The 18,951-nt window shown below is 51.4% G+C and overlaps 31 non-coding genes across 31 annotated transcripts; 15 read left to right on the top strand and 16 right to left on the bottom strand.

Annotated features, from left to right (window-relative positions):
* Positions 1–154: 154 nt before the first annotated feature.
* Positions 155–227, bottom strand: TRNAK-CUU (transfer RNA lysine (anticodon CUU)). The gene has a single exon. It is a non-coding gene; the product is annotated as a tRNA-Lys (tRNA).
* Positions 228–830: 603 nt separating this feature from the next.
* TRNAN-GUU (transfer RNA asparagine (anticodon GUU)) lies at positions 831–904 on the top strand. The gene has a single exon. It is a non-coding gene; the product is annotated as a tRNA-Asn (tRNA).
* Positions 905–2,081: 1,177 nt separating this feature from the next.
* Positions 2,082–2,153, bottom strand: TRNAG-UCC (transfer RNA glycine (anticodon UCC)). Its single transcript has one exon. It is a non-coding gene; the product is annotated as a tRNA-Gly (tRNA).
* Positions 2,154–2,394: 241 nt separating this feature from the next.
* On the bottom strand, positions 2,395–2,467 carry TRNAK-CUU (transfer RNA lysine (anticodon CUU)). The gene has a single exon. It is a non-coding gene; the product is annotated as a tRNA-Lys (tRNA).
* A 371-nt stretch (positions 2,468–2,838) lies between these two features.
* TRNAY-GUA (transfer RNA tyrosine (anticodon GUA)) lies at positions 2,839–2,924 on the top strand. Its single transcript is given in 2 exon segments — positions 2,839–2,875; positions 2,889–2,924. It is a non-coding gene; the product is annotated as a tRNA-Tyr (tRNA).
* Positions 2,925–3,071: 147 nt separating this feature from the next.
* On the top strand, positions 3,072–3,145 carry TRNAN-GUU (transfer RNA asparagine (anticodon GUU)). Its single transcript has one exon. It is a non-coding gene; the product is annotated as a tRNA-Asn (tRNA).
* A 1,177-nt stretch (positions 3,146–4,322) lies between these two features.
* On the bottom strand, positions 4,323–4,394 carry TRNAG-UCC (transfer RNA glycine (anticodon UCC)). The gene has a single exon. It is a non-coding gene; the product is annotated as a tRNA-Gly (tRNA).
* A 241-nt stretch (positions 4,395–4,635) lies between these two features.
* TRNAK-CUU (transfer RNA lysine (anticodon CUU)) lies at positions 4,636–4,708 on the bottom strand. Its single transcript has one exon. It is a non-coding gene; the product is annotated as a tRNA-Lys (tRNA).
* Positions 4,709–5,312: 604 nt separating this feature from the next.
* TRNAN-GUU (transfer RNA asparagine (anticodon GUU)) lies at positions 5,313–5,386 on the top strand. Its single transcript has one exon. It is a non-coding gene; the product is annotated as a tRNA-Asn (tRNA).
* A 1,177-nt stretch (positions 5,387–6,563) lies between these two features.
* Positions 6,564–6,635, bottom strand: TRNAG-UCC (transfer RNA glycine (anticodon UCC)). Its single transcript has one exon. It is a non-coding gene; the product is annotated as a tRNA-Gly (tRNA).
* A 241-nt stretch (positions 6,636–6,876) lies between these two features.
* TRNAK-CUU (transfer RNA lysine (anticodon CUU)) lies at positions 6,877–6,949 on the bottom strand. The gene has a single exon. It is a non-coding gene; the product is annotated as a tRNA-Lys (tRNA).
* A 371-nt stretch (positions 6,950–7,320) lies between these two features.
* On the top strand, positions 7,321–7,406 carry TRNAY-GUA (transfer RNA tyrosine (anticodon GUA)). The gene is given in 2 exon segments: positions 7,321–7,357; positions 7,371–7,406. It is a non-coding gene; the product is annotated as a tRNA-Tyr (tRNA).
* Positions 7,407–7,553: 147 nt separating this feature from the next.
* On the top strand, positions 7,554–7,627 carry TRNAN-GUU (transfer RNA asparagine (anticodon GUU)). Its single transcript has one exon. It is a non-coding gene; the product is annotated as a tRNA-Asn (tRNA).
* Positions 7,628–8,804: 1,177 nt separating this feature from the next.
* On the bottom strand, positions 8,805–8,876 carry TRNAG-UCC (transfer RNA glycine (anticodon UCC)). The gene has a single exon. It is a non-coding gene; the product is annotated as a tRNA-Gly (tRNA).
* A 241-nt stretch (positions 8,877–9,117) lies between these two features.
* Positions 9,118–9,190, bottom strand: TRNAK-CUU (transfer RNA lysine (anticodon CUU)). The gene has a single exon. It is a non-coding gene; the product is annotated as a tRNA-Lys (tRNA).
* Positions 9,191–9,561: 371 nt separating this feature from the next.
* On the top strand, positions 9,562–9,647 carry TRNAY-GUA (transfer RNA tyrosine (anticodon GUA)). Its single transcript is given in 2 exon segments — positions 9,562–9,598; positions 9,612–9,647. It is a non-coding gene; the product is annotated as a tRNA-Tyr (tRNA).
* A 147-nt stretch (positions 9,648–9,794) lies between these two features.
* On the top strand, positions 9,795–9,868 carry TRNAN-GUU (transfer RNA asparagine (anticodon GUU)). The gene has a single exon. It is a non-coding gene; the product is annotated as a tRNA-Asn (tRNA).
* A 1,177-nt stretch (positions 9,869–11,045) lies between these two features.
* On the bottom strand, positions 11,046–11,117 carry TRNAG-UCC (transfer RNA glycine (anticodon UCC)). The gene has a single exon. It is a non-coding gene; the product is annotated as a tRNA-Gly (tRNA).
* A 241-nt stretch (positions 11,118–11,358) lies between these two features.
* TRNAK-CUU (transfer RNA lysine (anticodon CUU)) lies at positions 11,359–11,431 on the bottom strand. Its single transcript has one exon. It is a non-coding gene; the product is annotated as a tRNA-Lys (tRNA).
* A 603-nt stretch (positions 11,432–12,034) lies between these two features.
* On the top strand, positions 12,035–12,108 carry TRNAN-GUU (transfer RNA asparagine (anticodon GUU)). Its single transcript has one exon. It is a non-coding gene; the product is annotated as a tRNA-Asn (tRNA).
* Positions 12,109–13,598: 1,490 nt separating this feature from the next.
* Positions 13,599–13,671, bottom strand: TRNAK-CUU (transfer RNA lysine (anticodon CUU)). Its single transcript has one exon. It is a non-coding gene; the product is annotated as a tRNA-Lys (tRNA).
* A 371-nt stretch (positions 13,672–14,042) lies between these two features.
* On the top strand, positions 14,043–14,128 carry TRNAY-GUA (transfer RNA tyrosine (anticodon GUA)). Its single transcript is given in 2 exon segments — positions 14,043–14,079; positions 14,093–14,128. It is a non-coding gene; the product is annotated as a tRNA-Tyr (tRNA).
* A 147-nt stretch (positions 14,129–14,275) lies between these two features.
* On the top strand, positions 14,276–14,349 carry TRNAN-GUU (transfer RNA asparagine (anticodon GUU)). Its single transcript has one exon. It is a non-coding gene; the product is annotated as a tRNA-Asn (tRNA).
* A 1,177-nt stretch (positions 14,350–15,526) lies between these two features.
* TRNAG-UCC (transfer RNA glycine (anticodon UCC)) lies at positions 15,527–15,598 on the bottom strand. Its single transcript has one exon. It is a non-coding gene; the product is annotated as a tRNA-Gly (tRNA).
* A 241-nt stretch (positions 15,599–15,839) lies between these two features.
* TRNAK-CUU (transfer RNA lysine (anticodon CUU)) lies at positions 15,840–15,912 on the bottom strand. Its single transcript has one exon. It is a non-coding gene; the product is annotated as a tRNA-Lys (tRNA).
* Positions 15,913–16,283: 371 nt separating this feature from the next.
* TRNAY-GUA (transfer RNA tyrosine (anticodon GUA)) lies at positions 16,284–16,369 on the top strand. The gene is given in 2 exon segments: positions 16,284–16,320; positions 16,334–16,369. It is a non-coding gene; the product is annotated as a tRNA-Tyr (tRNA).
* A 147-nt stretch (positions 16,370–16,516) lies between these two features.
* TRNAN-GUU (transfer RNA asparagine (anticodon GUU)) lies at positions 16,517–16,590 on the top strand. The gene has a single exon. It is a non-coding gene; the product is annotated as a tRNA-Asn (tRNA).
* A 1,177-nt stretch (positions 16,591–17,767) lies between these two features.
* On the bottom strand, positions 17,768–17,839 carry TRNAG-UCC (transfer RNA glycine (anticodon UCC)). The gene has a single exon. It is a non-coding gene; the product is annotated as a tRNA-Gly (tRNA).
* A 241-nt stretch (positions 17,840–18,080) lies between these two features.
* On the bottom strand, positions 18,081–18,153 carry TRNAK-CUU (transfer RNA lysine (anticodon CUU)). The gene has a single exon. It is a non-coding gene; the product is annotated as a tRNA-Lys (tRNA).
* Positions 18,154–18,524: 371 nt separating this feature from the next.
* TRNAY-GUA (transfer RNA tyrosine (anticodon GUA)) lies at positions 18,525–18,610 on the top strand. The gene is given in 2 exon segments: positions 18,525–18,561; positions 18,575–18,610. It is a non-coding gene; the product is annotated as a tRNA-Tyr (tRNA).
* A 147-nt stretch (positions 18,611–18,757) lies between these two features.
* TRNAN-GUU (transfer RNA asparagine (anticodon GUU)) lies at positions 18,758–18,831 on the top strand. Its single transcript has one exon. It is a non-coding gene; the product is annotated as a tRNA-Asn (tRNA).
* Positions 18,832–18,951: the final 120 nt, after the last annotated feature.

Genomic DNA, 18,951 nt, shown 5'->3' with positions numbered 1-18,951 from the left:
CTTGCTGCCATACGAATTGACCACTAGAAAGATAAGCTCGAAACATTTCCCCGTTTGTAGAGGGAATGGAAGAGAAGCCAGTCGATATGGTAAAGGTGGGGCCGTGCAGTGCGCATGAATGCCACTGACTGGGCCAAAACGTTGCGATGCCATACGCCCAACGTGGGGCTCGAACCCACGACCCTGAGATTAAGAGTCTCATGCTCTACCGACTGAGCTAGCCGGGCTAAGACGCTGCCTCCCGTGTGGCCTCTTGCTACCAACTGACGCCAAACACTTTTTGCTAACTTTCGGCCCAATTTGTTTTGATAGACGCAATGCGCTTCCAAACACTCCTGCGCTTACTTGCTGTCAGGGAGGTACATCACCGTTGCTGCTGTGGTTTTTGGGCTCCCAACAAAACGCGGTAGGTGCTTCGATTGTGTTTTCTCGCTGTGCAAAACGTGAAGCCGAGCTTTCCCACATCACAGCTGCCAAGGCATTTGACCTTTCAGGCAGAGGCGGCATAGACCAATCCCTCAAGGCAGAAGGACTAACGCAAAGGGCAAAGCGCTGGCTTTGAATGCAAGGAGTCACGGGCTACGACCCACCGGCGGGCCCTTGATAGCTCAGCTGGTAGAGCGGAGGACTGTAGCGTCAACGTAGTAATCCTTAGGTCGCTGGTTCGATTCCGGCTCGAAGGATGCCCTCTTTTACCCTGCCTCTCTCCCCCTTTAACTAGAAGGCACTCTAGAAGGCACTCTAGAAATGTGCAATTGGGAAGCCTTTTAAGGAACTTTGTTTTTATTATTCATGTCTCCCTCGGCCGGTGCGCCGGCCCTCGGCGTGCAGTCTCTGTGGCGCAATCGGTTAGCGCGTTCGGCTGTTAACCGAAAGGTTGGTGGTTCGAGCCCACCCAGGGACGCTCATGTTTTCTCCATTACCTCAGTGGGGCCCGAAGGCTAAAACAAAGCGTGTCCTTTGGCTCTCTTCAGGTGACCGGCAACTGAGCAGACAAACAAGCGTTCACTGGAGACCCTTGCAAATGTACTAGCCGTTTGTTGAAGAGGTTTACATAGTTGATCGAGCCACTTCTTTGGCTCAGGAAGATAACTGCAGCACTTCTAGTCACACCTTAAGACAATCACCATGTGAATGTGTCGATGTTGATTGTCCAAGAACAGGGGGAGGTGTGAAAATTGTAGAACCGCCCTGTTCAAGTTAGATGATCCCATTGTTGGTGGCAGGAAGCCTGCATAGCTATTGGTGCCTAGATCGGCGTGGCTAAAGGTGACAATTGTTGTCAAATCGCTTGGCTAGCTAGAGCGATGTTCAAAATGGGCAGTGCAGATAGTGCCGATGTACAAGCTTCCGTCCCAGTGTATTGCTGGACTTGAAGTACACAGCGATGCAATTGTTGTTAAAGATCCTCCGGAGTTTTTCTGACACTCCAGTGGCTTACGGGGGTGACTATATTTCTCCAAATGTTCTGCTTCTCCCCAGTTTGTTTTCGTGACCTTGTGGATGTTTAGCCAAGACCCAGTCTGGCTAGCCACAAGCTTTCAAAGCACACCTGAGAGGGTCTGTAGACTCTTTTTGTTGTTACCGCGTCAGCCCGATATTGCAGAGTCCTAAGAAGCCCCAGCTTGGGTTCCAGTGGGTGGTGTGAGCCAAAAAGCAGATAGCGGTGTGTGTGGGTAGGTTTCCTGTAGGCCTCCTTGCCCAAATGCACCCCTTTCCTTGCCTTGCAAGACACAGTCCAAAGCGGGTCATTTGCTATTCGATGCCTTCGTCACCGAATAGCAAATGGTGCAATATGATGCCAGCTAAGGGTGTTAGCGTTGTTGCCAGATACTTAGCAATGTTGTGTGTGACAGAGTTGATTCTCTTTGGGAATCAGTAGTCAAAATGGCTGAACCTTGGCCCTGGATAATGCTGGACCTCCTGAGCGAGTTAAAGCATAAGGCCAGAGACTTTTCGAATGCCGAAGAAAGTCTCCACAGTTGTCGCTAAGCCAGGATATCTTAGGAGCTTTCTTCAAGGACCTGGATGACTTGGGTCTTTGCTTAGGGCCGCTTTGCAAGGCCAAAAAGGGATAGGAGTGCGTTGGCCGGGAATCGAACCCGGGTCAACTGCTTGGAAGGCAGCTATGCTCACCACTATACCACCAACGCAAGGCTGTCCGGGGTCTGTGCCACTATCTCTATCCAATTCGTGTCACACGTGGCGCTGATAAGAACCACGCCCCAGCGCAAGGTCAACTTGCTGCCATACGAATTGACCACTAGAAAGATAAGCTCGAAACATTTCCCCGTTTGTAGAGGGAATGGAAGAGAAGCCAGTCGATATGGTAAAGGTGGGGCCGTGCAGTGCGCATGAATGCCACTGACTGGGCCAAAACGTTGCGATGCCATACGCCCAACGTGGGGCTCGAACCCACGACCCTGAGATTAAGAGTCTCATGCTCTACCGACTGAGCTAGCCGGGCTAAGACGCTGCCTCCCGTGTGGCCTCTTGCTACCAACTGACGCCAAACACTTTTTGCTAACTTTCGGCCCAATTTGTTTTGATAGACGCAATGCGCTTCCAAACACTCCTGCGCTTACTTGCTGTCAGGGAGGTACATCACCGTTGCTGCTGTGGTTTTTGGGCTCCCAACAAAACGCGGTAGGTGCTTCGATTGTGTTTTCTCGCTGTGCAAAACGTGAAGCCGAGCTTTCCCACATCACAGCTGCCAAGGCATTTGACCTTTCAGGCAGAGGCGGCATAGACCAATCCCTCAAGGCAGAAGGACTAACGCAAAGGGCAAAGCGCTGGCTTTGAATGCAAGGAGTCACGGGCTACGACCCACCGGCGGGCCCTTCGATAGCTCAGCTGGTAGAGCGGAGGACTGTAGCGTCAACGTAGTAATCCTTAGGTCGCTGGTTCGATTCCGGCTCGAAGGATGCCCTCTTTTACCCTGCCTCTCTCCCCCTTTAACTAGAAGGCACTCTAGAAGGCACTCTAGAAATGTGCAATTGGGAAGCCTTTTAAGGAACTTTGTTTTTATTATTCATGTCTCCCTCGGCCGGTGCGCCGGCCCTCGGCGTGCAGTCTCTGTGGCGCAATCGGTTAGCGCGTTCGGCTGTTAACCGAAAGGTTGGTGGTTCGAGCCCACCCAGGGACGCTCATGTTTTCTCCATTACCTCAGTGGGGCCCGAAGGCTAAAACAAAGCGTGTCCTTTGGCTCTCTTCAGGTGACCGGCAACTGAGCAGACAAACAAGCGTTCACTGGAGACCCTTGCAAATGTACTAGCCGTTTGTTGAAGAGGTTTACATAGTTGATCGAGCCACTTCTTTGGCTCAGGAAGATAACTGCAGCACTTCTAGTCACACCTTAAGACAATCACCATGTGAATGTGTCGATGTTGATTGTCCAAGAACAGGGGGAGGTGTGAAAATTGTAGAACCGCCCTGTTCAAGTTAGATGATCCCATTGTTGGTGGCAGGAAGCCTGCATAGCTATTGGTGCCTAGATCGGCGTGGCTAAAGGTGACAATTGTTGTCAAATCGCTTGGCTAGCTAGAGCGATGTTCAAAATGGGCAGTGCAGATAGTGCCGATGTACAAGCTTCCGTCCCAGTGTATTGCTGGACTTGAAGTACACAGCGATGCAATTGTTGTTAAAGATCCTCCGGAGTTTTTCTGACACTCCAGTGGCTTACGGGGGTGACTATATTTCTCCAAATGTTCTGCTTCTCCCCAGTTTGTTTTCGTGACCTTGTGGATGTTTAGCCAAGACCCAGTCTGGCTAGCCACAAGCTTTCAAAGCACACCTGAGAGGGTCTGTAGACTCCTTTTGTTGTTACCGCGTCAGCCCGATATTGCAGAGTCCTAAGAAGCCCCAGCTTGGGTTCCAGTGGGTGGTGTGAGCCAAAAAGCAGATAGCGGTGTGTGTGGGTAGGTTTCCTGTAGGCCTCCTTGCCCAAATGCACCCCTTTCCTTGCCTTGCAAGACACAGTCCAAAGCGGGTCATTTGCTATTCGATGCCTTCGTCACCGAATAGCAAATGGTGCAATATGATGCCAGCTAAGGGTGTTAGCGTTGTTGCCAGATACTTAGCAATGTTGTGTGTGACAGAGTTGATTCTCTTTGGGAATCAGTAGTCAAAATGGCTGAACCTTGGCCCTGGATAATGCTGGACCTCCTGAGCGAGTTAAAGCATAAGGCCAGAGACTTTTCGAATGCCGAAGAAAGTCTCCACAGTTGTCGCTAAGCCAGGATATCTTAGGAGCTTTCTTCAAGGACCTGGATGACTTGGGTCTTTGCTTAGGGCCGCTTTGCAAGGCCAAAAAGGGATAGGAGTGCGTTGGCCGGGAATCGAACCCGGGTCAACTGCTTGGAAGGCAGCTATGCTCACCACTATACCACCAACGCAAGGCTGTCCGGGGCCTGTGCCACTATCTCTATCCAATTCGTGTCACACGTGGCGCTGATAAGAACCACGCCCCAGCGCAAGGTCAACTTGCTGCCATACGAATTGACCACTAGAAAGATAAGCTCGAAACATTTCCCCGTTTGTAGAGGGAATGGAAGAGAAGCCAGTCGATATGGTAAAGGTGGGGCCGTGCAGTGCGCATGAATGCCACTGACTGGGCCAAAACGTTGCGATGCCATACGCCCAACGTGGGGCTCGAACCCACGACCCTGAGATTAAGAGTCTCATGCTCTACCGACTGAGCTAGCCGGGCTAAGACGCTGCCTCCCGTGTGGCCTCTTGCTACCAACTGACGCCAAACACTTTTTGCTAACTTTCGGCCCAATTTGTTTTGATAGACGCAATGCGCTTCCAAACACTCCTGCGCTTACTTGCTGTCAGGGAGGTACATCACCGTTGCTGCTGTGGTTTTTGGGCTCCCAACAAAACGCGGTAGGTGCTTCGATTGTGTTTTCTCGCTGTGCAAAACGTGAAGCCGAGCTTTCCCACATCACAGCTGCCAAGGCATTTGACCTTTCAGGCAGAGGCGGCATAGACCAATCCCTCAAGGCAGAAGGACTAACGCAAAGGGCAAAGCGCTGGCTTTGAATGCAAGGAGTCACGGGCTACGACCCACCGGCGGGCCCTTAGATAGCTCAGCTGGTAGAGCGGAGGACTGTAGCGTCAACGTAGTAATCCTTAGGTCGCTGGTTCGATTCCGGCTCGAAGGATGCCCTCTTTTACCCTGCCTCTCTCCCCCTTTAACTAGAAGGCACTCTAGAAGGCACTCTAGAAATGTGCAATTGGGAAGCCTTTTAAGGAACTTTGTTTTTATTATTCATGTCTCCCTCGGCCGGTGCGCCGGCCCTCGGCGTGCAGTCTCTGTGGCGCAATCGGTTAGCGCGTTCGGCTGTTAACCGAAAGGTTGGTGGTTCGAGCCCACCCAGGGACGCTCATGTTTTCTCCATTACCTCAGTGGGGCCCGAAGGCTAAAACAAAGCGTGTCCTTTGGCTCTCTTCAGGTGACCGGCAACTGAGCAGACAAACAAGCGTTCACTGGAGACCCTTGCAAATGTACTAGCCGTTTGTTGAAGAGGTTTACATAGTTGATCGAGCCACTTCTTTGGCTCAGGAAGATAACTGCAGCACTTCTAGTCACACCTTAAGACAATCACCATGTGAATGTGTCGATGTTGATTGTCCAAGAACAGGGGGAGGTGTGAAAATTGTAGAACCGCCCTGTTCAAGTTAGATGATCCCATTGTTGGTGGCAGGAAGCCTGCATAGCTATTGGTGCCTAGATCGGCGTGGCTAAAGGTGACAATTGTTGTCAAATCGCTTGGCTAGCTAGAGCGATGTTCAAAATGGGCAGTGCAGATAGTGCCGATGTACAAGCTTCCGTCCCAGTGTATTGCTGGACTTGAAGTACACAGCGATGCAATTGTTGTTAAAGATCCTCCGGAGTTTTTCTGACACTCCAGTGGCTTACGGGGGTGACTATATTTCTCCAAATGTTCTGCTTCTCCCCAGTTTGTTTTCGTGACCTTGTGGATGTTTAGCCAAGACCCAGTCTGGCTAGCCACAAGCTTTCAAAGCACACCTGAGAGGGTCTGTAGACTCTTTTTGTTGTTACCGCGTCAGCCCGATATTGCAGAGTCCTAAGAAGCCCCAGCTTGGGTTCCAGTGGGTGGTGTGAGCCAAAAAGCAGATAGCGGTGTGTGTGGGTAGGTTTCCTGTAGGCCTCCTTGCCCAAATGCACCCCTTTCCTTGCCTTGCAAGACACAGTCCAAAGCGGGTCATTTGCTATTCGATGCCTTCGTCACCGAATAGCAAATGGTGCAATATGATGCCAGCTAAGGGTGTTAGCGTTGTTGCCAGATACTTAGCAATGTTGTGTGTGACAGAGTTGATTCTCTTTGGGAATCAGTAGTCAAAATGGCTGAACCTTGGCCCTGGATAATGCTGGACCTCCTGAGCGAGTTAAAGCATAAGGCCAGAGACTTTTCGAATGCCGAAGAAAGTCTCCACAGTTGTCGCTAAGCCAGGATATCTTAGGAGCTTTCTTCAAGGACCTGGATGACTTGGGTCTTTGCTTAGGGCCGCTTTGCAAGGCCAAAAAGGGATAGGAGTGCGTTGGCCGGGAATCGAACCCGGGTCAACTGCTTGGAAGGCAGCTATGCTCACCACTATACCACCAACGCAAGGCTGTCCGGGGTCTGTGCCACTATCTCTATCCAATTCGTGTCACACGTGGCGCTGATAAGAACCACGCCCCAGCGCAAGGTCAACTTGCTGCCATACGAATTGACCACTAGAAAGATAAGCTCGAAACATTTCCCCGTTTGTAGAGGGAATGGAAGAGAAGCCAGTCGATATGGTAAAGGTGGGGCCGTGCAGTGCGCATGAATGCCACTGACTGGGCCAAAACGTTGCGATGCCATACGCCCAACGTGGGGCTCGAACCCACGACCCTGAGATTAAGAGTCTCATGCTCTACCGACTGAGCTAGCCGGGCTAAGACGCTGCCTCCCGTGTGGCCTCTTGCTACCAACTGACGCCAAACACTTTTTGCTAACTTTCGGCCCAATTTGTTTTGATAGACGCAATGCGCTTCCAAACACTCCTGCGCTTACTTGCTGTCAGGGAGGTACATCACCGTTGCTGCTGTGGTTTTTGGGCTCCCAACAAAACGCGGTAGGTGCTTCGATTGTGTTTTCTCGCTGTGCAAAACGTGAAGCCGAGCTTTCCCACATCACAGCTGCCAAGGCATTTGACCTTTCAGGCAGAGGCGGCATAGACCAATCCCTCAAGGCAGAAGGACTAACGCAAAGGGCAAAGCGCTGGCTTTGAATGCAAGGAGTCACGGGCTACGACCCACCGGCGGGCCCTTCGATAGCTCAGCTGGTAGAGCGGAGGACTGTAGCGTCAACGTAGTAATCCTTAGGTCGCTGGTTCGATTCCGGCTCGAAGGATGCCCTCTTTTACCCTGCCTCTCTCCCCCTTTAACTAGAAGGCACTCTAGAAGGCACTCTAGAAATGTGCAATTGGGAAGCCTTTTAAGGAACTTTGTTTTTATTATTCATGTCTCCCTCGGCCGGTGCGCCGGCCCTCGGCGTGCAGTCTCTGTGGCGCAATCGGTTAGCGCGTTCGGCTGTTAACCGAAAGGTTGGTGGTTCGAGCCCACCCAGGGACGCTCATGTTTTCTCCATTACCTCAGTGGGGCCCGAAGGCTAAAACAAAGCGTGTCCTTTGGCTCTCTTCAGGTGACCGGCAACTGAGCAGACAAACAAGCGTTCACTGGAGACCCTTGCAAATGTACTAGCCGTTTGTTGAAGAGGTTTACATAGTTGATCGAGCCACTTCTTTGGCTCAGGAAGATAACTGCAGCACTTCTAGTCACACCTTAAGACAATCACCATGTGAATGTGTCGATGTTGATTGTCCAAGAACAGGGGGAGGTGTGAAAATTGTAGAACCGCCCTGTTCAAGTTAGATGATCCCATTGTTGGTGGCAGGAAGCCTGCATAGCTATTGGTGCCTAGATCGGCGTGGCTAAAGGTGACAATTGTTGTCAAATCGCTTGGCTAGCTAGAGCGATGTTCAAAATGGGCAGTGCAGATAGTGCCGATGTACAAGCTTCCGTCCCAGTGTATTGCTGGACTTGAAGTACACAGCGATGCAATTGTTGTTAAAGATCCTCCGGAGTTTTTCTGACACTCCAGTGGCTTACGGGGGTGACTATATTTCTCCAAATGTTCTGCTTCTCCCCAGTTTGTTTTCGTGACCTTGTGGATGTTTAGCCAAGACCCAGTCTGGCTAGCCACAAGCTTTCAAAGCACACCTGAGAGGGTCTGTAGACTCTTTTTGTTGTTACCGCGTCAGCCCGATATTGCAGAGTCCTAAGAAGCCCCAGCTTGGGTTCCAGTGGGTGGTGTGAGCCAAAAAGCAGATAGCGGTGTGTGTGGGTAGGTTTCCTGTAGGCCTCCTTGCCCAAATGCACCCCTTTCCTTGCCTTGCAAGACACAGTCCAAAGCGGGTCATTTGCTATTCGATGCCTTCGTCACCGAATAGCAAATGGTGCAATATGATGCCAGCTAAGGGTGTTAGCGTTGTTGCCAGATACTTAGCAATGTTGTGTGTGACAGAGTTGATTCTCTTTGGGAATCAGTAGTCAAAATGGCTGAACCTTGGCCCTGGATAATGCTGGACCTCCTGAGCGAGTTAAAGCATAAGGCCAGAGACTTTTCGAATGCCGAAGAAAGTCTCCACAGTTGTCGCTAAGCCAGGATATCTTAGGAGCTTTCTTCAAGGACCTGGATGACTTGGGTCTTTGCTTAGGGCCGCTTTGCAAGGCCAAAAAGGGATAGGAGTGCGTTGGCCGGGAATCGAACCCGGGTCAACTGCTTGGAAGGCAGCTATGCTCACCACTATACCACCAACGCAAGGCTGTCCGGGGTCTGTGCCACTATCTCTATCCAATTCGTGTCACACGTGGCGCTGATAAGAACCACGCCCCAGCGCAAGGTCAACTTGCTGCCATACGAATTGACCACTAGAAAGATAAGCTCGAAACATTTCCCCGTTTGTAGAGGGAATGGAAGAGAAGCCAGTCGATATGGTAAAGGTGGGGCCGTGCAGTGCGCATGAATGCCACTGACTGGGCCAAAACGTTGCGATGCCATACGCCCAACGTGGGGCTCGAACCCACGACCCTGAGATTAAGAGTCTCATGCTCTACCGACTGAGCTAGCCGGGCTAAGACGCTGCCTCCCGTGTGGCCTCTTGCTACCAACTGACGCCAAACACTTTTTGCTAACTTTCGGCCCAATTTGTTTTGATAGACGCAATGCGCTTCCAAACACTCCTGCGCTTACTTGCTGTCAGGGAGGTACATCACCGTTGCTGCTGTGGTTTTTGGGCTCCCAACAAAACGCGGTAGGTGCTTCGATTGTGTTTTCTCGCTGTGCAAAACGTGAAGCCGAGCTTTCCCACATCACAGCTGCCAAGGCATTTGACCTTTCAGGCAGAGGCGGCATAGACCAATCCCTCAAGGCAGAAGGACTAACGCAAAGGGCAAAGCGCTGGCTTTGAATGCAAGGAGTCACGGGCTACGACCCACCGGCGGGCCCTTCGATAGCTCAGCTGGTAGAGCGGAGGACTGTAGCGTCAACGTAGTAATCCTTAGGTCGCTGGTTCGATTCCGGCTCGAAGGATGCCCTCTTTTACCCTGCCTCTCTCCCCCTTTAACTAGAAGGCACTCTAGAAGGCACTCTAGAAATGTGCAATTGGGAAGCCTTTTAAGGAACTTTGTTTTTATTATTCATGTCTCCCTCGGCCGGTGCGCCGGCCCTCGGCGTGCAGTCTCTGTGGCGCAATCGGTTAGCGCGTTCGGCTGTTAACCGAAAGGTTGGTGGTTCGAGCCCACCCAGGGACGCTCATGTTTTCTCCATTACCTCAGTGGGGCCCGAAGGCTAAAACAAAGCGTGTCCTTTGGCTCTCTTCAGGTGACCGGCAACTGAGCAGACAAACAAGCGTTCACTGGAGACCCTTGCAAATGTACTAGCCGTTTGTTGAAGAGGTTTACATAGTTGATCGAGCCACTTCTTTGGCTCAGGAAGATAACTGCAGCACTTCTAGTCACACCTTAAGACAATCACCATGTGAATGTGTCGATGTTGATTGTCCAAGAACAGGGGGAGGTGTGAAAATTGTAGAACCGCCCTGTTCAAGTTAGATGATCCCATTGTTGGTGGCAGGAAGCCTGCATAGCTATTGGTGCCTAGATCGGCGTGGCTAAAGGTGACAATTGTTGTCAAATCGCTTGGCTAGCTAGAGCGATGTTCAAAATGGGCAGTGCAGATAGTGCCGATGTACAAGCTTCCGTCCCAGTGTATTGCTGGACTTGAAGTACACAGCGATGCAATTGTTGTTAAAGATCCTCCGGAGTTTTTCTGACACTCCAGTGGCTTACGGGGGTGACTATATTTCTCCAAATGTTCTGCTTCTCCCCAGTTTGTTTTCGTGACCTTGTGGATGTTTAGCCAAGACCCAGTCTGGCTAGCCACAAGCTTTCAAAGCACACCTGAGAGGGTCTGTAGACTCTTTTTGTTGTTACCGCGTCAGCCCGATATTGCAGAGTCCTAAGAAGCCCCAGCTTGGGTTCCAGTGGGTGGTGTGAGCCAAAAAGCAGATAGCGGTGTGTGTGGGTAGGTTTCCTGTAGGCCTCCTTGCCCAAATGCACCCCTTTCCTTGCCTTGCAAGACACAGTCCAAAGCGGGTCATTTGCTATTCGATGCCTTCGTCACCGAATAGCAAATGGTGCAATATGATGCCAGCTAAGGGTGTTAGCGTTGTTGCCAGATACTTAGCAATGTTGTGTGTGACAGAGTTGATTCTCTTTGGGAATCAGTAGTCAAAATGGCTGAACCTTGGCCCTGGATAATGCTGGACCTCCTGAGCGAGTTAAAGCATAAGGCCAGAGACTTTTCGAATGCCGAAGAAAGTCTCCACAGTTGTCGCTAAGCCAGGATATCTTAGGAGCTTTCTTCAAGGACCTGGATGACTTGGGTCTTTGCTTAGGGCCGCTTTGCAAGGCCAAAAAGGGATAGGAGTGCGTTGGCCGGGAATCGAACCCGGGTCAACTGCTTGGAAGGCAGCTATGCTCACCACTATACCACCAACGCAAGGCTGTCCGGGGCCTGTGCCACTATCTCTATCCAATTCGTGTCACACGTGGCGCTGATAAGAACCACGCCCCAGCGCAAGGTCAACTTGCTGCCATACGAATTGACCACTAGAAAGATAAGCTCGAAACATTTCCCCGTTTGTAGAGGGAATGGAAGAGAAGCCAGTCGATATGGTAAAGGTGGGGCCGTGCAGTGCGCATGAATGCCACTGACTGGGCCAAAACGTTGCGATGCCATACGCCCAACGTGGGGCTCGAACCCACGACCCTGAGATTAAGAGTCTCATGCTCTACCGACTGAGCTAGCCGGGCTAAGACGCTGCCTCCCGTGTGGCCTCTTGCTACCAACTGACGCCAAACACTTTTTGCTAACTTTCGGCCCAATTTGTTTTGATAGACGCAATGCGCTTCCAAACACTCCTGCGCTTACTTGCTGTCAGGGAGGTACATCACCGTTGCTGCTGTGGTTTTTGGGCTCCCAACAAAACGCGGTAGGTGCTTCGATTGTGTTTTCTCGCTGTGCAAAACGTGAAGCCGAGCTTTCCCACATCACAGCTGCCAAGGCATTTGACCTTTCAGGCAGAGGCGGCATAGACCAATCCCTCAAGGCAGAAGGACTAACGCAAAGGGCAAAGCGCTGGCTTTGAATGCAAGGAGTCACGGGCTACGACCCACCGGCGGGCCCTTGATAGCTCAGCTGGTAGAGCGGAGGACTGTAGCGTCAACGTAGTAATCCTTAGGTCGCTGGTTCGATTCCGGCTCGAAGGATGCCCTCTTTTACCCTGCCTCTCTCCCCCTTTAACTAGAAGGCACTCTAGAAGGCACTCTAGAAATGTGCAATTGGGAAGCCTTTTAAGGAACTTTGTTTTTATTATTCATGTCTCCCTCGGCCGGTGCGCCGGCCCTCGGCGTGCAGTCTCTGTGGCGCAATCGGTTAGCGCGTTCGGCTGTTAACCGAAAGGTTGGTGGTTCGAGCCCACCCAGGGACGCTCATGTTTTCTCCATTACCTCAGTGGGGCCCGAAGGCTAAAACAAAGTGTGTCCTTTGGCTCTCTTCAGGTGACCGGCAACTGAGCAGACAAACAAGCGTTCACTGGAGACCCTTGCAAATGTACTAGCCGTTTGTTGAAGAGGTTTACATAGTTGATCGAGCCACTTCTTTGGCTCAGGAAGATAACTGCAGCACTTCTAGTCACACCTTAAGACAATCACCATGTGAATGTGTCGATGTTGATTGTCCAAGAACAGGGGGAGGTGTGAAAATTGTAGAACCGCCCTGTTCAAGTTAGATGATCCCATTGTTGGTGGCAGGAAGCCTGCATAGCTATTGGTGCCTAGATCGGCGTGGCTAAAGGTGACAATTGTTGTCAAATCGCTTGGCTAGCTAGAGCGATGTTCAAAATGGGCAGTGCAGATAGTGCCGATGTACAAGCTTCCGTCCCAGTGTATTGCTGGACTTGAAGTACACAGCGATGCAATTGTTGTTAAAGATCCTCCGGAGTTTTTCTGACACTCCAGTGGCTTACGGGGGTGACTATATTTCTCCAAATGTTCTGCTTCTCCCCAGTTTGTTTTCGTGACCTTGTGGATGTTTAGCCAAGACCCAGTCTGGCTAGCCACAAGCTTTCAAAGCACACCTGAGAGGGTCTGTAGACTCTTTTTGTTGTTACCGCGTCAGCCCGATATTGCAGAGTCCTAAGAAGCCCCAGCTTGGGTTCCAGTGGGTGGTGTGAGCCAAAAAGCAGATAGCGGTGTGTGTGGGTAGGTTTCCTGTAGGCCTCCTTGCCCAAATGCACCCCTTTCCTTGCCTTGCAAGACACAGTCCAAAGCGGGTCATTTGCTATTCGATGCCTTCGTCACCGAATAGCAAATGGTGCAATATGATGCCAGCTAAGGGTGTTAGCGTTGTTGCCAGATACTTAGCAATGTTGTGTGTGACAGAGTTGATTCTCTTTGGGAATCAGTAGTCAAAATGGCTGAACCTTGGCCCTGGATAATGCTGGACCTCCTGAGCGAGTTAAAGCATAAGGCCAGAGACTTTTCGAATGCCGAAGAAAGTCTCCACAGTTGTCGCTAAGCCAGGATATCTTAGGAGCTTTCTTCAAGGACCTGGATGACTTGGGTCTTTGCTTAGGGCCGCTTTGCAAGGCCAAAAAGGGATAGGAGTGCGTTGGCCGGGAATCGAACCCGGGTCAACTGCTTGGAAGGCAGCTAAGCTCACCACTATACCACCAACGCAAGGCTGTCCGGGGCCTGTGCCACTATCTCTATCCAATTCGTGTCACACGTGGCGCTGATAAGAACCACGCCCCAGCGCAAGGTCAACTTGCTGCCATACGAATTGACCACTAGAAAGATAAGCTCGAAACATTTCCCCGTTTGTAGAGGGAATGGAAGAGAAGCCAGTCGATATGGTAAAGGTGGGGCCGTGCAGTGCGCATGAATGCCACTGACTGGGCCAAAACGTTGCGATGCCATACGCCCAACGTGGGGCTCGAACCCACGACCCTGAGATTAAGAGTCTCATGCTCTACCGACTGAGCTAGCCGGGCTAAGACGCTGCCCCCCGTGTGGCCTCTTGCTACCAACTGACGCCAAACACTTTTTGCTAACTTTCGGCCCAATTTGTTTTGATAGACGCAATGCGCTTCCAAACACTCCTGCGCTTACTTGCTGTCAGGGAGGTACATCACCGTTGCTGCTGTGGTTTTTGGGCTCCCAACAAAACGCGGTAGGTGCTTCGATTGTGTTTTCTCGCTGTGCAAAACGTGAAGCCGAGCTTTCCCACATCACAGCTGCCAAGGCATTTGACCTTTCAGGCAGAGGCGGCATAGACCAATCCCTCAAGGCAGAAGGACTAACGCAAAGGGCAAAGCGCTGGCTTTGAATGCAAGGAGTCACGGGCTACGACCCACCGGCGGGCCCTTCGATAGCTCAGCTGGTAGAGCGGAGGACTGTAGCGTCAACGTAGTAATCCTTAGGTCGCTGGTTCGATTCCGGCTCGAAGGATGCCCTCTTTTACCCTGCCTCTCTCCCCCTTTAACTAGAAGGCACTCTAGAAGGCACTCTAGAAATGTGCAATTGGGAAGCCTTTTAAGGAACTTTGTTTTTATTATTCATGTCTCCCTCGGCCGGTGCGCCGGCCCTCGGCGTGCAGTCTCTGTGGCGCAATCGGTTAGCGCGTTCGGCTGTTAACCGAAAGGTTGGTGGTTCGAGCCCACCCAGGGACGCTCATGTTTTCTCCATTACCTCAGTGGGGCCCGAAGGCTAAAACAAAGCGTGTCCTTTGGCTCTCTTCAGGTGACCGGCAACTGAGCAGACAAACAAGCGTTCACTGGAGACCCTTGCAAATGTACTAGCCGTTTGTTGAAGAGGTTTACATAGTTGATCGAGCCACTTCTTTGGCTCAGGAAGATAACTGCAGCACTTCTAGTCACACCTTAAGACAATCACCATGTGAATGTGTCGATGTTGATTGTCCAAGAACAGGGGGAGGTGTGAAAATTGTAGAACCGCCCTGTTCAAGTTAGATGATCCCATTGTTGGTGGCAGGAAGCCTGCATAGCTATTGGTGCCTAGATCGGCGTGGCTAAAGGTGACAATTGTTGTCAAATCGCTTGGCTAGCTAGAGCGATGTTCAAAATGGGCAGTGCAGATAGTGCCGATGTACAAGCTTCCGTCCCAGTGTATTGCTGGACTTGAAGTACACAGCGATGCAATTGTTGTTAAAGATCCTCCGGAGTTTTTCTGACACTCCAGTGGCTTACGGGGGTGACTATATTTCTCCAAATGTTCTGCTTCTCCCCAGTTTGTTTTCGTGACCTTGTGGATGTTTAGCCAAGACCCAGTCTGGCTAGCCACAAGCTTTCAAAGCACACCTGAGAGGGTCTGTAGACTCTTTTTGTTGTTACCGCGTCAGCCCGATATTGCAGAGTCCTAAGAAGCCCCAGCTTGGGTTCCAGTGGGTGGTGTGAGCCAAAAAGCAGATAGCGGTGTGTGTGGGTAGGTTTCCTGTAGGCCTCCTTGCCCAAATGCACCCCTTTCCTTGCCTTGCAAGACACAGTCCAAAGCGGGTCATTTGCTATTCGATGCCTTCGTCACCGAATAGCAAATGGTGCAATATGATGCCAGCTAAGGGTGTTAGCGTTGTTGCCAGATACTTAGCAATGTTGTGTGTGACAGAGTTGATTCTCTTTGGGAATCAGTAGTCAAAATGGCTGAACCTTGGCCCTGGATAATGCTGGACCTCCTGAGCGAGTTAAAGCATAAGGCCAGAGACTTTTCGAATGCCGAAGAAAGTCTCCACAGTTGTCGCTAAGCCAGGATATCTTAGGAGCTTTCTTCAAGGACCTGGATGACTTGGGTCTTTGCTTAGGGCCGCTTTGCAAGGCCAAAAAGGGATAGGAGTGCGTTGGCCGGGAATCGAACCCGGGTCAACTGCTTGGAAGGCAGCTATGCTCACCACTATACCACCAACGCAAGGCTGTCTGGGGCCTGTGCCACTATCTCTATCCAATTCGTGTCACACGTGGCGCTGATAAGAACCACGCCCCAGCGCAAGGTCAACTTGCTGCCATACGAATTGACCACTAGAAAGATAAGCTCGAAACATTTCCCCGTTTGTAGAGGGAATGGAAGAGAAGCCAGTCGATATGGTAAAGGTGGGGCCGTGCAGTGCGCATGAATGCCACTGACTGGGCCAAAACGTTGCGATGCCATACGCCCAACGTGGGGCTCGAACCCACGACCCTGAGATTAAGAGTCTCATGCTCTACCGACTGAGCTAGCCGGGCTAAGACGCTGCCTCCCGTGTGGCCTCTTGCTACCAACTGACGCCAAACACTTTTTGCTAACTTTCGGCCCAATTTGTTTTGATAGACGCAATGCGCTTCCAAACACTCCTGCGCTTACTTGCTGTCAGGGAGGTACATCACCGTTGCTGCTGTGGTTTTTGGGCTCCCAACAAAACGCGGTAGGTGCTTCGATTGTGTTTTCTCGCTGTGCAAAACGTGAAGCCGAGCTTTCCCACATCACAGCTGCCAAGGCATTTGACCTTTCAGGCAGAGGCGGCATAGACCAATCCCTCAAGGCAGAAGGACTAACGCAAAGGGCAAAGCGCTGGCTTTGAATGCAAGGAGTCACGGGCTACGACCCACCGGCGGGCCCTTCGATAGCTCAGCTGGTAGAGCGGAGGACTGTAGCGTCAACGTAGTAATCCTTAGGTCGCTGGTTCGATTCCGGCTCGAAGGATGCCCTCTTTTACCCTGCCTCTCTCCCCCTTTAACTAGAAGGCACTCTAGAAGGCACTCTAGAAATGTGCAATTGGGAAGCCTTTTAAGGAACTTTGTTTTTATTATTCATGTCTCCCTCGGCCGGTGCGCCGGCCCTCGGCGTGCAGTCTCTGTGGCGCAATCGGTTAGCGCGTTCGGCTGTTAACCGAAAGGTTGGTGGTTCGAGCCCACCCAGGGACGCTCATGTTTTCTCCATTACCTCAGTGGGGCCCGAAGGCTAAAACAAAGCGTGTCCTTTGGCTCTCTTCAGGTGACCGGCAACTGAGCAGACAAACAAGCGTTCACTGGAGACCCTTGCAAATGTACTAGCCGTTTGTTGAAGAGGTTTACATAGTTGATCGAGCCACTTCTTTGGCTCAGGAAGATAACTGCAGCACTTCTAGTCACACCTTAAGACAATCACCATGTGAATGTGTCGATGTTGATTGTCCAAGAACAGGGGGAGGTGTGAAAATTGTAGAACCGCCCTGTTCAAGTTAGATGATCCCATTGTTGGTGGCAGGAAGCCTGCATAGCTATTGGTGCCTAGATCGGCGTGGCTAAAGGTGACAATTGTTGTCAAATCGCTTGGCTAGCTAGAGCGATGTTCAAAATGGGCAGTGCAGATAGTGCCGATGTACAAGCTTCCGTCCCAGTGTATTGCTGGACTTGAAGTACACAGCGATGCAATTGTTGTTAAAGATCCTCCGGAGTTTTTCTGACACTCCAGTGGCTTACGGGGGTGACTATATTTCTCCAAATGTTCTGCTTCTCCCCAGTTTGTTTTCGTGACCTTGTGGATGTTTAGCCAAGACCCAGTCTGGCTAGCCACAAGCTTTCAAAGCACACCTGAGAGGGTCTGTAGACTCTTTTTGTTGTTACCGCGTCAGCCCGATATTGCAGAGTCCTAAGAAGCCCCAGCTTGGGTTCCAGTGGGTGGTGTGAGCCAAAAAGCAGATAGCGGTGTGTGTGGGTAGGTTTCCTGTAGGCCTCCTTGCCCAAATGCACCCCTTTCCTTGCCTTGCAAGACACAGTCCAAAGCGGGTCATTTGCTATTCGATGCCTTCGTCACCGAATAGCAAATGGTGCAATATGATGCCAGCTAAGGGTGTTAGCGTTGTTGCCAGATACTTAGCAATGTTGTGTGTGACAGAGTTGATTCTCTTTGGGAATCAGTAGTCAAAATGGCTGAACCTTGGCCCTGGATAATGCTGGACCTCCTGAGCGAGTTAAAGCATAAGGCCAGAGACTTTTCGAATGCCGAAGAAAGTCTCCACAGTTGTCGCTAAGCCAGGATATCTTAGGAGCTTTCTTCAAGGACCTGGATGACTTGGGTCTTTGCTTAGGGCCGCTTTGCAAGGCCAAAAAGGGATAGGAGTGCGTTGGCCGGGAATCGAACCCGGGTCAACTGCTTGGAAGGCAGCTATGCTCACCACTATACCACCAACGCAAGGCTGTCCGGGGCCTGTGCCACTATCTCTATCCAATTCGTGTCACACGTGGCGCTGATAAGAACCACGCCCCAGCGCAAGGTCAACTTGCTGCCATACGAATTGACCACTAGAAAGATAAGCTCGAAACATTTCCCCGTTTGTAGAGGGAATGGAAGAGAAGCCAGTCGATATGGTAAAGGTGGGGCCGTGCAGTGCGCATGAATGCCACTGACTGGGCCAAAACGTTGCGATGCCATACGCCCAACGTGGGGCTCGAACCCACGACCCTGAGATTAAGAGTCTCATGCTCTACCGACTGAGCTAGCCGGGCTAAGACGCTGCCTCCCGTGTGGCCTCTTGCTACCAACTGACGCCAAACACTTTTTGCTAACTTTCGGCCCAATTTGTTTTGATAGACGCAATGCGCTTCCAAACACTCCTGCGCTTACTTGCTGTCAGGGAGGTACATCACCGTTGCTGCTGTGGTTTTTGGGCTCCCAACAAAACGCGGTAGGTGCTTCGATTGTGTTTTCTCGCTGTGCAAAACGTGAAGCCGAGCTTTCCCACATCACAGCTGCCAAGGCATTTGACCTTTCAGGCAGAGGCGGCATAGACCAATCCCTCAAGGCAGAAGGACTAACGCAAAGGGCAAAGCGCTGGCTTTGAATGCAAGGAGTCACGGGCTACGACCCACCGGCGGCCCCTTCGATAGCTCAGCTGGTAGAGCGGAGGACTGTAGCGTCAACGTAGTAATCCTTAGGTCGCTGGTTCGATTCCGGCTCGAAGGATGCCCTCTTTTACCCTGCCTCTCTCCCCCTTTAACTAGAAGGCACTCTAGAAGGCACTCTAGAAATGTGCAATTGGGAAGCCTTTTAAGGAACTTTGTTTTTATTATTCATGTCTCCCTCGGCCGGTGCGCCGGCCCTCGGCGTGCAGTCTCTGTGGCGCAATCGGTTAGCGCGTTCGGCTGTTAACCGAAAGGTTGGTGGTTCGAGCCCACCCAGGGACGCTCATGTTTTCTCCATTACCTCAGTGGGGCCCGAAGGCTAAAACAAAGCGTGTCCTTTGGCTCTCTTCAGGTGACCGGCAACTGAGCAGACAAACAAGCGTTCACTGGAGACCCTTGCAA

This window comes from Aquarana catesbeiana, unplaced genomic scaffold (genome assembly GCF_042186555.1).
Source record: "Aquarana catesbeiana isolate 2022-GZ unplaced genomic scaffold, ASM4218655v1 unanchor46, whole genome shotgun sequence".
Classification (NCBI taxonomy): domain Eukaryota; kingdom Metazoa; phylum Chordata; class Amphibia; order Anura; family Ranidae; genus Aquarana; species Aquarana catesbeiana.
The sequence above is the reverse complement of the archived record's forward strand: the minus strand, read 5'-3'. Positions and strand labels throughout refer to the sequence as shown.